The 13245-nt window shown below is 40.7% G+C and overlaps 2 protein-coding genes across 2 annotated transcripts in view; one reads left to right on the forward strand and one right to left on the reverse strand.

The window, feature by feature from the left end:
- Positions 1-13245, reverse strand: part of MCPH1 (microcephalin 1) — a 116719-nt gene that overhangs the window by 48063 nt on the left and 55411 nt on the right. The gene's annotated exons all lie outside the window — the stretch shown is intronic.
- Positions 1-13245, forward strand: part of ANGPT2 (angiopoietin 2) — a 52244-nt gene that overhangs the window by 11727 nt on the left and 27272 nt on the right. The gene's annotated exons all lie outside the window — the stretch shown is intronic.

A 13245-nucleotide genomic window follows, 5' to 3' on the forward strand; every position in this document is an offset into this window, starting at 1 on the left:
CTGTGTTCGGACAACACAATAGTCAATGGTGGGTTAATAGTCAACTCCATGGTTGATTATTGAAGGGGTTGTGGTAGTGGAATCCTGAGGTACAGAGTGGACCGTACAGGCAATGCCATTTTTGAATACCCCCCATGTTAAAAAATTTCTCATCAGATTAAAAAAAAACTACATAAGAAAGAAAGGTTCTAGACCAACCTACTCCTTACCTGTAAGCTTTTTACTTGAAGGGAGCAGGGTGGGGTGGGATGGTATTTATAGCCCAAGCCTAATACAACATCCAGGGAAAGCATGGGAGGTGTTTCATGGCCTAATGAAGAATCTCTGCAGTAATCAACTTCAATGGAGGCTGGTGGTTCCAATTTCAATGGGGTTGTGATTCCATTCTGGGTTTTAGTCAGAACCAGCCAGAACTCTAAAGGAGCTATCTAAGGTGCTGAAACAATTTTTGGAAATAGGATAAAGCACATTGGATAGTTCCTTTAGAGTTCTGGCTAGTTCTGTCTAAAACTCAGAATGGGATCACAGCCTCACCGAATCGGAGTGATCAGCCTCCAATGACCAACTTGTAATATTGGAGGGAACTTAACAGTATACAATTGCTTGTAATGAAATCCAAGTTACTTTTAAGGGAAAGTCATCAAGCTTTCAATACATGGAATGTAGAAAAATGCTATACACTGAAGCTGGCTTATTGCCAGTTAAGAACGGCTTGATTCTCACACATATTTTGTTCGAAGGCAGAATTTAAAAGGAATATTCTAAATGTTTGGAATGCTGTGAAACTACTATAAGGTCATGGTTTTTCACATAGGGGTGGACTAGAAAGACATTTTTGTATTGGAGACACTCTTTGCTCTCTGTTGTGTCCCCGAAACTCATACAATATTTTACCATTCTGAATACAATCTGCAGAGCCTGGTGTGCAAGCAAAAGTGGCCGAGTATGTGCATAGGGGATCCTGGGCTTGGTTTATAACTCAAAAGAAGGGTACATTTTACATGATTAAACCACTTCTCATGGTGGTTACTGAAGCTACCTTCAGCTCAGTTCTCCAGATCACTTTTGAGGTGGCAATGTTCACCTAATATGTATGATCCGATATATGTGGTATTTATTTAGGAGGGATGCCCAGTATTTGAAATTGGCAGATATAAAAGTCACCTTATAGTGACTTCATATTAACAAAAGGAACATAAGAACAAGTTTCTCAGACATGTGGTTTTAGTAAAATAAGTCTAGATGAAAAATGTGGTGTCTATCAGCCTTGGCTTTTTAAACTTGGGCAGCTTTGTGCCTGTGCTCAAAATATGGCAGCTACCTTTTTTCAGTGTGGCTGGTGGTCCCAACCATGCTGACAGGGTACACATGTGAAGAAACGTGAAGATGCTTCCAAACACCGACAGCAAACCGTGACTTCTCTTTTTTCCAGTGGTGGTATGGGAAAGTGTAACATCACTCCCTGCATAGTGATGTTCACCATGCAGTACGAAAGGTTGTAGGGATCAAATCTAGCCCTTACGAGTCAGACAGGGAGGTGGTGGTGGAAGGTGTTCTCAAGCTACAAAGGTTGCAAGAGGCTGGTAAAAATAATAGTGCCAGAGAGGATGAAGCCCAGGTGCAGCTTAATCATTTGCATAACAGCCAGGCTGGGGCCTCTGAAACCATGGGAATGCCTGCTCCTAAACATGAGGAGGAGGAATAACAGAGCAAAGGGTCAGACATCTCCAAGAGACTAGCAGCCAGGGAGGTGAACCCCCTGGAAAGACCCACCTTGAGGGTGGACTTAACAGCCCACTTGGGTTGAGAAGGGAAGCCTGTAGTAGGCAGTGGCAGTCCTAATCCAGGTGACTATCTAAAGTCTATAATCCTGAATCATGCAAAGTCTCTTAGAAAAGCCTGTCTCTAATGGATGCATGAGGATACTGTCTGTAACCTGAGGCAATGCCTGTTTGCTTGTAGTTTGCATAATAAAAGTACTTGACTGGAAATAGGGCCTGACAGTTTAACTGCAAAGAAAGCCAGGGGCCGGGTGTCTGATAAAAGTAAAAGTTGTCAGATTTTGCTTAGCCAGTTATATCACCTACTCTGTAATACTTTGATTTAAGTCATGAAAGATGAAATTACTAAGCACATTTATTAGGGAATAAGCCCCACTGAACTGAAAGAGATTTACTTCTGAACAAACATGGTTAGGATTGTTTTATACATCATCTTTGTTAGAGGCCTTTCTCCATGTACCCCCAACTTCAGAGGTCAAGCAGAGGAGAGGACCCTCCAGAGAGAGGGGGTACCTCCAGATGGAGAGGTCCTAGTGCTAGCAATCAGAAAGCACTATGCATGTATTCAATCTTTTCTTCCTTAACAGATTTTCCGTTGTAAGAAAAATGGTGAAAGAAGCAGTGGGGAAACATAGGAAGATTACAACTGCCCAGACACCCCCTCCCATAAAGTTCTGTGAATGAAGCAGGGCATTTGCTTATTTAAAGTGTTTTCTGCAAGCACCCAGGGTCTTTTCTATAGTAGGGCCCAAACTGTGGAAATCTCTGTTTAGACCTGCTTGCTAGATGCAGTGTCTCTTATATTTTAGGCACCGGGTAGATCTATTGTTTTGTGATGCCCATACATATTCTTATTTATTTCATTTATATCCCACCTTTCTTCCATCATGGAACTCAAGGCGGCTACATGTGGTTCTCCCTTCCAAGCACTGACCAGGCCCAGACCTACTTAGCTTCAGCAAGGGGGCTGTCTCATGTGCCTTCAGACCATTTCCTGGAGCCGCTAAAGTAAAGTACCACTAAAGTAAGAGAAGATACAGTACTTGCAAGAGGGTTCTACTTCTTATCTATAAACTGCAAGACTGAGTTATACGTTTCCAGGCTCCTGAAATACTGAATGCCATAGTAATCAAACATTTTTAAAATTGGTAGTCAAAAACAGTTACAACATTTGACTTCAAAGACGGCACCTTTCTTTTTAATTTTGCACACAAATGGTTTTCATTAAGACGATCTCTTGTCTAGCCATTTTGGTTCCCATCTTTGTTTAGTGTTCTAAGAATTATCACTGAAATTTTCAGGATGGAATGTGTGTGTGTAGAAACACACACACACACACACACACACACACACACACACACACACACACTATTGCATTGAGCATTTCTCCCTCTCTCAATGTATGCCTAGCTAGTCTTCAGTTAGTTACTTTCACCTTTTTTGTTTGTTGACAGGAAAAGGAGATAAGAGAGGAAAGCTTAGCTGGAGGTCTGGACTGACAGAGTCACTCTCAGCAGGCTGTGTATAAAACTAATACTGTAGGCTTCTCAAGCATTCCCATCTACATTCTCAAGAGAATTGTTTTTTTCTTGACAAACAACAGAAGTCTACAGGGACTTCCTGCCTGAACTCTAAAGGGCAGCAAACTAGTTTTAAAATCAACTCTCTTCCAGCCTGGAGTTATATGCTTGTTACGCTGCATTTTAATTTTCTTACAAATTTAAAGAACACAAATCTCTTACAAGCATGATACTTTAAAAACTTTTCAGAAAGGTAAATTAATCTCACCCTAACGTAACAACAACAACAATAATAATTATAAATAAAAAGATAGGAAATAAATAAGAGTCTCTCATGGTAAAAATGGAATGCTGGGGGTGCATATACAATTCTCTTAATTTTAAACTATACAGAACAAACCTGGAATAATTACAAAACAAGGAGCATGTGACATTTGATACAATGCTCAAATTATGGGGGAAGGGGGGGCTAATGAAACCTACCACCCCCACTGCCTGACTTCTACCAATTTTATCCACATTATGATCCATATAGCCTTCTAAAAACAGAAGCTGGGGGCTGGAGCTTCCTGAAATTTGAGCACTTGCATCTGACTAAAAATGTTATCGTTATGTTAAATGATTAATTTGAGAACACGGTTAAGGAGGACATTAAGGACCATATTTTGTTTTGTTTATATAAAATAATATGTGGCAGCTGAATCTTTTTTCCACATAACAAATGAATTACACTGTGACTGCAATTACAAAAGATAGTTAATAAAATGGGGGCTTCCTCTTCAAAGAAGATATGCTACAAGCTAGTGAAGCAAGAACCCTTGCATTTAAGATTAATTAGTCCCATAAACTTAAAACATAATTAGATAGGCTTAAGAATATGGCAGTTGAAGTCACTGGTAGATTGCACTGGATATCTGCGGTTTGCCAGAACACTGCCTGTTGGAATGCCACAATGTGCAAGACAGGGACATGGAGAATATAATAGCAGTGATAGTCCCTCTCCATAGCAAAGGCCATCTGGCACCATTCTCTTGGTCTTCCATATTAATTAATTATTACATTTGTATCCCAACTTTTTTCCTCTTGCAAAGAACACAAGATGGCTTATTTAGTCCCCCTCTTTTCCATTTTATCCTCACAACAACAGCCCATGTGAGGTAGGCTAGACTGAGAACCAGTGACTGTCCCAAAGTCGCCCAGTGAGCTTCATGGCCGAGTGGGGGCCAAAAGCCAGATCTCCCCAATCCCAGCCCAACACTAACTGGCTCTCCATTGTTCTGCAGCAGCAAAATCACAAGGAAGCACTTAAATGATAAAATGCTCTTGCGCAAGTTATCAGACATCTATTAAAACATATTAGGGTGTTTCTCTCTTGTAAACTACACTTCCATCATGGACAATGCTTATTTTGAAATTAAACACTGCATCATATTTTGAAATTTCTTTAGCCAATAAATATACCCATGGCAGGCTGGGTTTCTATAGATAGTAAGTCCCTTTGATTTTCAGAAAGACTTACTCCCAAATTTCAATTCATCTTACCTCTCCTTTCCACATGACCATAGCAATGCTATGCTAGATTTGAACTCTGTGCAAGAGGAGTATCCAACTACAGTTACATTTGTGCAAGCATGGTTGCACAATTGGTTGTGCAGAATGACATCGTTGGATACTGCCCTCAGTGTTCTTATGTTCTGACTGAAGATTCGACTAAAACAGGCTAGAGATGTTAAGAAAACTCTCACAGCTTCAGATCTGCAGGGTCAGTTGAGTCCAGTTGAGTTTCTTGGGTGGGGGGAGGGAAGCTAAACAAGTTTACATTTGTTATCTGCTACTCAAGAGTAACACATTTTACTTAGCTGAACCTAAAGAACAGGACCATGTACCTAAGCAGATTAAAGATATAATGAATAAATTAATGAATTAATACGCTTGAACATCTGATTGTTTCCTAAGAAAAAACTCCACATCGGTTAATTTGTTTTTCATTGGTACGCCATGACCAAAATATGTAAGCCAAGAACATGGATGATGGTACCAAACACTGATGCACGCAAACTATGAAAGACTCACAGAAGGTTTATTGCAGGCACAATCCTATGCATGTTTAGACAGAAGTAAGCCTTCAACTCCCAGCATTCCCCAGTTAACATGGCTGGCTGGGAATGCTGGGGGTGTAGGACTTTTTTTTCCTGTCTAAACATGTACAGGATTGTGCCCTAAACCACATACAAATTCAAAAATACAACAAGCTAAATGATAAAATCCTTACTAAAACTAGAAGACTAGAATATTAGGCTATTCTAGTAGATGAACTCACAGTGCTATCTTATGAATGTTTACTCAGAAGTAAGCTCTATTGAGTTTAGTGCGACATACTCCCAGGTATGTGCGTATAGGATTGCAGTCTAAATTACAGAACAGTATACTAACAAGAAGCTGTGTAAAAACCCACAATAATAAAACGTAAATAAATGATAATGATAATAATGATGATGGTATAAGATCACCATCATCTTGTATTAAAAAATAAAGGTTTTCCTCATTGTGAACACTTTTATAAGTGTACAACAACATATTTTTAAAAAAAGTTTTGTTTTTTTGAAATGTATATGTTAGTGCTCTTAATAGGGATTCTGACTTCTGTTTAGGTATCCCCCTGTAGGGCTGTGCACCTCTGATAGTCTGGCTTGCATGAAGAAAAAGAAGCCAACAGGAAATTCCATGAACTTCTAAGAATGTGTTTTACTTTACAAAAGTAAAAACGAAACCTCAAGTGACCTTAAGTCACCTATACAATGCTGTTTTCCATTATTTTAAATCAAAGTCTCATATACTTAATAAGGCAGGCAGTCTGTTTACATATGTTTTGTACAGGAGAATAAAGTTTCCCACCAAACCAACTGTATTATTGTGTCATGCACTCACTGTATAACCCATCATAGTAGCCATAGTGGTTTCATATATTTTCTAAGTCCATAGGTCCTTCCATGCTATACAAAATTGACCTATTCGTTTCTCAGAACCGAATTTGACACACACACGCACACACTGAAATTACACAGGACAAAATGGTTATTATATGGATGGTAAATGGTTAAATGTAGCCCTGGTGTAAGGATTAGAGTAAGATATGAACCCAAATACCTCAGTCACCATTTGTTCCAGCCTTTTCTCCTATTCTTTTTAAACTTAGCTCCTCAGACCATCTCATGTGGTCTTTCCAGGACAGGACATTCCTTGATCTAATGTCATATGTTAGAGCAGTCCAGAGCTGATTCCATGAAAGCATCTGTAATGCTAGAATCCAAAGAGCTGCTGCACTAATTCTGCATGCTCAAGGGAACATTGGGTTTGTGCCTGTCAAACCACATCCTACTGCAGCACATAGCAACACTTTTAAAACTCAAGAGATTTTCAAAAACAGCTGATAATGTGGCTGCCAGCATTTGTTGTTCAAAATCAACAATGCCATTGAGCAATAGAGTTGCCATCTATCTATTTTTCAACTGGGTGGTGAGGAAACTGAAGATCTATGTCCAGTGTCTGGACTCCGATGTTCAAAATCCAGGAAAGCAGAGAAAGGGAGCAAACATGCTCAGGCAGCGTTTTCTCCTCTCCAGTGCCATGTCTCACTTCTAGCAGGGCTCATGCTTGCACTTCCCACCTCTATGGTACTATGGCCTGCTCAGTCACAAAGCTTACTAGGTTACTTTGGGCCATTCCCTGAAAAGGTCAGAAAGCTAGAAGTAATGCAGTGGCTGGAATTGGAGAGAGAAAGCTGAAGAATGGAGAAAAAAGGGCTTTCCTTGCTCTATCCCATTATTATCCGCCCCATTATTATTCCACATGCAGAATCAGAGTTCACAGCAGCCTTCCTCAACTTGGTGCCTCCACCAGATGTTTTGGACTAATTCCCATCAGCCCCAGCCAGTATGATCAATGGTCAGGAATGATGGGAGGTGTAATCCAAAACATCTGGAGGGCACCAGGCTGGGGAAAGCTGGTTTACATTGACACAGTTCTCTTCTACTAATCCACAGAAGGAACCTGTGTAAGCACATCACAGAGGTGTAGTTAATCAACCAATCCTTTTTCCTTTTTAGCATTCTCCTTCCATCTCCAGCCCAACTCTAGCACTTAGCTTCTTGTTCTTCATATTGTTTCCCTCTAAGTGGTATTGGTGTGTGCATGCACATGTACACACATGTAATCTGAATCATGCCCATACTTTTTAAGGACTATATCCAAGACAACCTAGAACCCAGACCTCTTGGGAACGTCCTAAAGTAGCTCTTTCACTCTTTGCCTCAAGATGGGATCTGAAGAACTGTGCAACTAGCTTCATGTGAGGAAGTGGGTTTTCAAACAATAGCTGTTCTCCCATGCTACAGGGCAAACTGATAGGAGTTTGAACAGAAATGTGTGATGTGGCAGTGGGAGATCTGCTTTTCAAAAAGAAAGTCAAGAATTCCAGTGGGCGTGCCAAGCCCTCTGCATTCCGACCTTGTTGTGTCCAGGCAACAAAATGTTTTCAAGGCTAAATTTTATTCTTCTTCCAGCCAGACCTTATTTTTCATATAGCAATCGGCATCATGTATTACAATATTTACTTGTGCCATTCAGAAAGGGTGGCACTTAGTTGGCAAAAACGAAGAGTTCTGTATACAATTGTTGCTGCCAAGAACACAAATGCCTACTTACATTCAAGAAAATGAAACTAGGAGAGGTTTTCGTTATTCTTCATCAATGTAGAGTTATAAATCACATAGATGAAGCATAACTAAAACATCTCTAGAAAAGCACAACCAATTTGTTAGTCTGGTGTTTGACGTCCTATAAAACAGACGTAAACAAGGATCAGTGAGAGTCTTCATTTCAAACAGCTATTGGCAAATCCATTCTTACTTTTAAAATGATTAATACCATAGTTCAAGCTAGTGTTCAAGGAATGGTATGTGCTAAATCTAAAGTTTCCGTACAAACTGTAATCAGTCTATATCCAATCACCACCAATGCATGTGTGCACAAACACACACAGGGCCAGTTCACATGATCATTGCAGTAGAACCTTACTGCAGCCCACAGATTGTGGGTAGCTTGTTACCCACAGCAACAAGCCACCCAGCCTGAATATTTACAATGGCAGCCAGCACGTCTCACAACTCACCATGGCTTATATAAGCCATGGTGGGCATAGGCAATTGTGTGAACCAGGTCACACACTTAAAAGCAGCAAAATTACGACGTGGATGGAGAAAAGTCATGCCACTCACCAACTCTCAAAGAAAATCAATTAGGTATAAGGCAGTTTGAGTCTATTTCACTGATTTACCTCAAGTCGGGCAATGCCCACAGAAAGAGCTGTGGAACCTTTTGAAATGGTGATGAACTACCTCATTCACTGGCCAATTTGGATGTCACACTAGACAGTTTAGTGTGATGGTTTCAGTTTGCTTGTTTCAAGCAAACCATTATGAACTTTAGCCACAGTCTGTCAGTAAGACAAGCAGTGGTTAAGCAAAAACAGAAGGAAAGCTTCCAAACTCCTCACAGCTGTACAAGAGGGAAAGGGAGTAACGGATCGCTACAGCTTGTTCTGGCTCATTCACATCACACCAAACTATGCTTTAGTGTAAGGGCACAGAAAAGACCAGATGGTTTCAGGGGGCCTGCCCCCCCAAACATCACAGCAGGTGTGTAGGTCCACCCTCTGATGTCACCCCCTTTTTTTCTTTCCTTTTTATTCATGTTGGAAGAAGGCACAGAACTGTGCTTCCTCCCAGCACGGAGAAAGCCCAAGCAGCTCTGCATCCTTGCTGCTACTTCCAATCTCAAATTGGAGTTTGCAGGGATGCCCTTTGAAGGGATTCCTCCGGGGGGGGGGTTGGCTGGCAATTAGGGCCTAAGCCCCTCCCCATGGAGGAACTCCCAAGTGGCAACATGGGCCAGATTGGAGTGCCAACCAGGCTGAGCGTTCTACACCCCAGCTTTAGAGAGACATGTGGCCATTGTCTGTGGCACAATAAAAGCACAACAGAGCCATCCTTCTTGAGCTTACAAGACAACTTCAGAGGCAAACTTGGTTAGGCAAAATTAACTATTGCAAATATTTGCAAAAATAGCAAATTATAAAGTGCAAGAGTTTCTGATAGAAAGTTATACCGAGCAGTCTAAATTTATCAGCAATTAACCCAAGATATCTACTAGACAGCTGAGTTTAGGAGTACTGGAGATTGGGGGCACAGAGAGAAGTGAAGCAACTACCTCCCAGCACCCAGAGAAAGAAATAAAGCACCAAAAAGGAAGTTATTATGATGGGCTGCATTTTAAGAGACAATTCCCAAGAACATATTTTCATTTTTTTGCCCACAACTCACATTGGTTGTGTGTCCATCCTGGCAACTAAATTTAGATCTGATCAAAACTTTCATGTAAATCAATCTTTAACTTTATTAAAAATTCAACTTTTAGAGAAATCTATTACACTTAGATCAAATATTTAGCTTTAGAAGAAGGATTAGGGTACGGCTGAAGCAGATTGAGATAAACAAATTAGTATGGATGGGCTGAAAAAACAATGCAAGGTCACGCTATTCACCATAATTATTGCATATTCGAAATGAGACTTTGCCGAATAGCTGGACTTATGAGTAGGTAATTTAATAATGAGAGATGGGAATGCATCCAGCTGCAGGGAAGGTGACTTAGGGCAGAAGAGGAATATAGGAAGTTCCCTTATAGTGAGTCAGACCCTTGTTCTATTTAGCCCAGTATTGTCGACACTGACTCGCAGTGGCTCTCCAGCATTTCAACCTTTTTCCAGCCTTACCTGGAAATCGCAGGGATTGAACCTGGGACCTCCTGTACGCAAAGCAAGTGCTCCGCCACAGAGCCACAGCCCCTCCCCTAAGAGGCCTTAGGGGGTGTCACAGAAACGAGAGAAAGAGAGAGAGAAAGAGAAAACAGTTTCTTGACAATTCAGGTTCAAAAGAAAGGTACTACATTTGCCAATTATTAATATAAACAGCGGCTAAAATTAAAACTAAAAATGATTTATTAAAGCCTTGGAATATACTGTTGGCTACACATGCTGAAACGGTTATGAGAACGTGCCCCGAGATCATTTCGAAACTGTTGTTATTTTGGCATTCCTCGAAGGAAGACATTGTTTCTCACCCTAGCTTTTTATGTTTTGTTTGTCCGAAAGTCGGCTAACAATGCACAAACAACATTGTTATAGCATACCAGACTTCTTGCCTAATCCCCAACAACGTAGGTATGAGATACTCATATATTTGAACTCTGGGTTCAGGAAGGTGATTAAACTCTTAAGCCTTTGTCTAAGCTACTCTCATCTCTAAATAAAATTTCCACTGCTCCTAATACCGGCACACTGCCACCGGAGGTGACAATGGCGGGAAGCAGCCATGTAGCCAAGTCTTGAGATAGCCACTCAACTTTTCATGGCTCTTACATTTAACATCTATTACATTTAATAGATGTTGCACATATGTACCAGTGTACGCATTCTCTAGCACTTTTCTGAGCAGGCTATTAAATGTAAAAGTGCTAGAGAATGTGTACACTGGTACATACATGCAACATCTATTCGTGCAACAAGCACCACTACCTCAACCCCTTCTTCACCACTTGCTGCCCACTGAAGTGGCTTCAGATAGCCTGTACTGTTATTATTATTATTATTATTATTATTATTATTATTATTATTTATTTATATAGCACCATCAATGTACATGGTGCTGTACAGAGTAAAACAGTAAATCGCAAGACCCTGCCGCATAGGCTTACAATCTAAGCCTATGCGGCAGGGTCTTGCTATTTACTGTTTTACTCTGTACAGCACCATGTACATTGATGGTGCTATATAAATAAATAATAATAATAATAATAATAATAATAATAATAATAGTAAAGCAATAAGGAGGGGAAGAGAATGTAAACAGGCACAGGGTAGGGTAAAACTAACAGTGTAAAGTCCAAACAACATCAAGTTTTAAAAGCTTTAGGAAAAAGAAAAGTTTTTAGCTGAGCTTTAAAAGCTGCGATTGAACTTGTGGATCTCAGATGTTCTGGAAGAGCATTCCAGGCGTAAGGGGCAGCAGAGGAAAATGGACGAAGCCGAGCAAGGGAAGTAGAGACCCTTGGGCAGGCGAGAAACATGGCATCAGAGGAGTGAAGAGGACGAGCGGGGCAATAGTGTGAGATGAGAGAGGAGAGATAGGAAGGAGCTAGATAGTGAAAAGCTTTGAAGGTCGACAGGAGAAGTTTATATTGGATTCTGAAGTGAATTGGAAGCCAAGATTTCAGAAGTGGAGTAACATGGTCAGAGCGGCGAGCCAGGAAGATGATCTTAGCGGCAGAGTGGTGGACAGAAACCAGTGGACTGATGTGAGAAGAAGGAAGGCCAGAGAGAAGAAGGTTGCAGTGGTCCAACCGAGAAATAACCAGTGCATGAACAAGCGTCTTGGCAGAAGAGATAGACAGAAATGATCGAATCCTGGCAATATTATACAGGAAAAACCGACAGGATTTAGCTACTGCCTCAATATGAGGAATAAAGGAGAGCGATGAGTCAAATATGAAGCCAAGACTACGAGCTTCCTTGACCGGAGTAAGCGTAACATCATTGACAGTGAAAGAGAATGAAAGATGAGAAGGTTTAGGAGGAAAAACAAGCAATTCAGTCTTTGCCATATTAAGTTTCTGACGACGATGAAGCAGCCTGGCTGAGATATCTGAGAGACATGCTGGGATACGATCGTGAACATCAGGAGAAAGTTCCGGAGATGAAAGATATAATTGTGTATCATCGGCATACAGATGATATTGGAGGCCATGAGATTGAATAAGCTTACCCAAGGGCAACATGTATAAAGAAAACAGCAACGGGCCAAGCACTGAGCCTTGCGGAACCCCTACTGAAAGGGGAAAAGAGGAAGACAAGCTGCCATTAGCCAACACGCTGAAAGAGCGACCCGCTAGATAGGAGGCAAAGCAGTTATAGACAGAGCCACGGAGTCCAAGGTCATGAAGGGAATCTAAGAGAAGATCATGATCAACCGTGTCAAAGGCTGCAGTTAGATCAAGGAGAATAAAAGCTTCCGAGGAAATGTTTGCTGTGTTCTTCAATTGACTATAAATGGTTTCATTAAAATAAAAGATAGGTTGTGGTGCCCTATGGCTTTAAACAATAAAAGCTCAATGTTTCAAAATAAAATGAAAAACCCAAAGGATATTCAATAGAACATTTGATCTTACAAAGGATCTGGCTGTATTTTATAAAAGCTGCCATGTGATACACCTTAGCAACATTACCTGTATAGGTGATTATAGCTATGAGGTAGGGATGGAAGGGAACCAGTACACTGGCATTGCATGGGTCTGTGCATTTACATGCATGTGCGCTACACTCAGGATGCCTTCCCTTCCACTCAGATATTTAATGTCTGGAGACCAAAGAAAAACGAAGAGCTCTAGTCCAGGTGTGTGCATATAAGCATTAAAAAAAGCCACCCCAATATTTCCCACAAAGGTAAAAAAACAGGGGCTTGGAATCCAATGGTGTTGTTCTGCTAGCACTAAGTTTCTACAACTCACAGAACTTCCATTTTTATCCTTTCCCAAGTGTCAAATCCAATACTTTGATTCTGGTTACACAAGCACGTTCACAATTTATTTTCATTACACTAGTTGTTATGCTAGTGCCTGCGCAATTACTAATGAAACAATGCTACCTCGTACTTTTTCTGCTAGCATTATGTTAGAAGCAGCCCAGCCTTTTACTACAGACAGGTACTGGAAAATAGGAACTGTTCCTGGTAAATTGCAGTATTTGGAAGAACATGCTCTCTGTCTGCCTGGGCACCAGTTAGTTTCTTACAGCCCTGATTAGTGACTGGTTTTTTTTTTTTACTGGATGG

Source organism: Elgaria multicarinata, chromosome 4, assembly GCF_023053635.1.
Source record: "Elgaria multicarinata webbii isolate HBS135686 ecotype San Diego chromosome 4, rElgMul1.1.pri, whole genome shotgun sequence".
NCBI classification, from domain to species: Eukaryota; Metazoa; Chordata; class Lepidosauria; order Squamata; family Anguidae; genus Elgaria; species Elgaria multicarinata.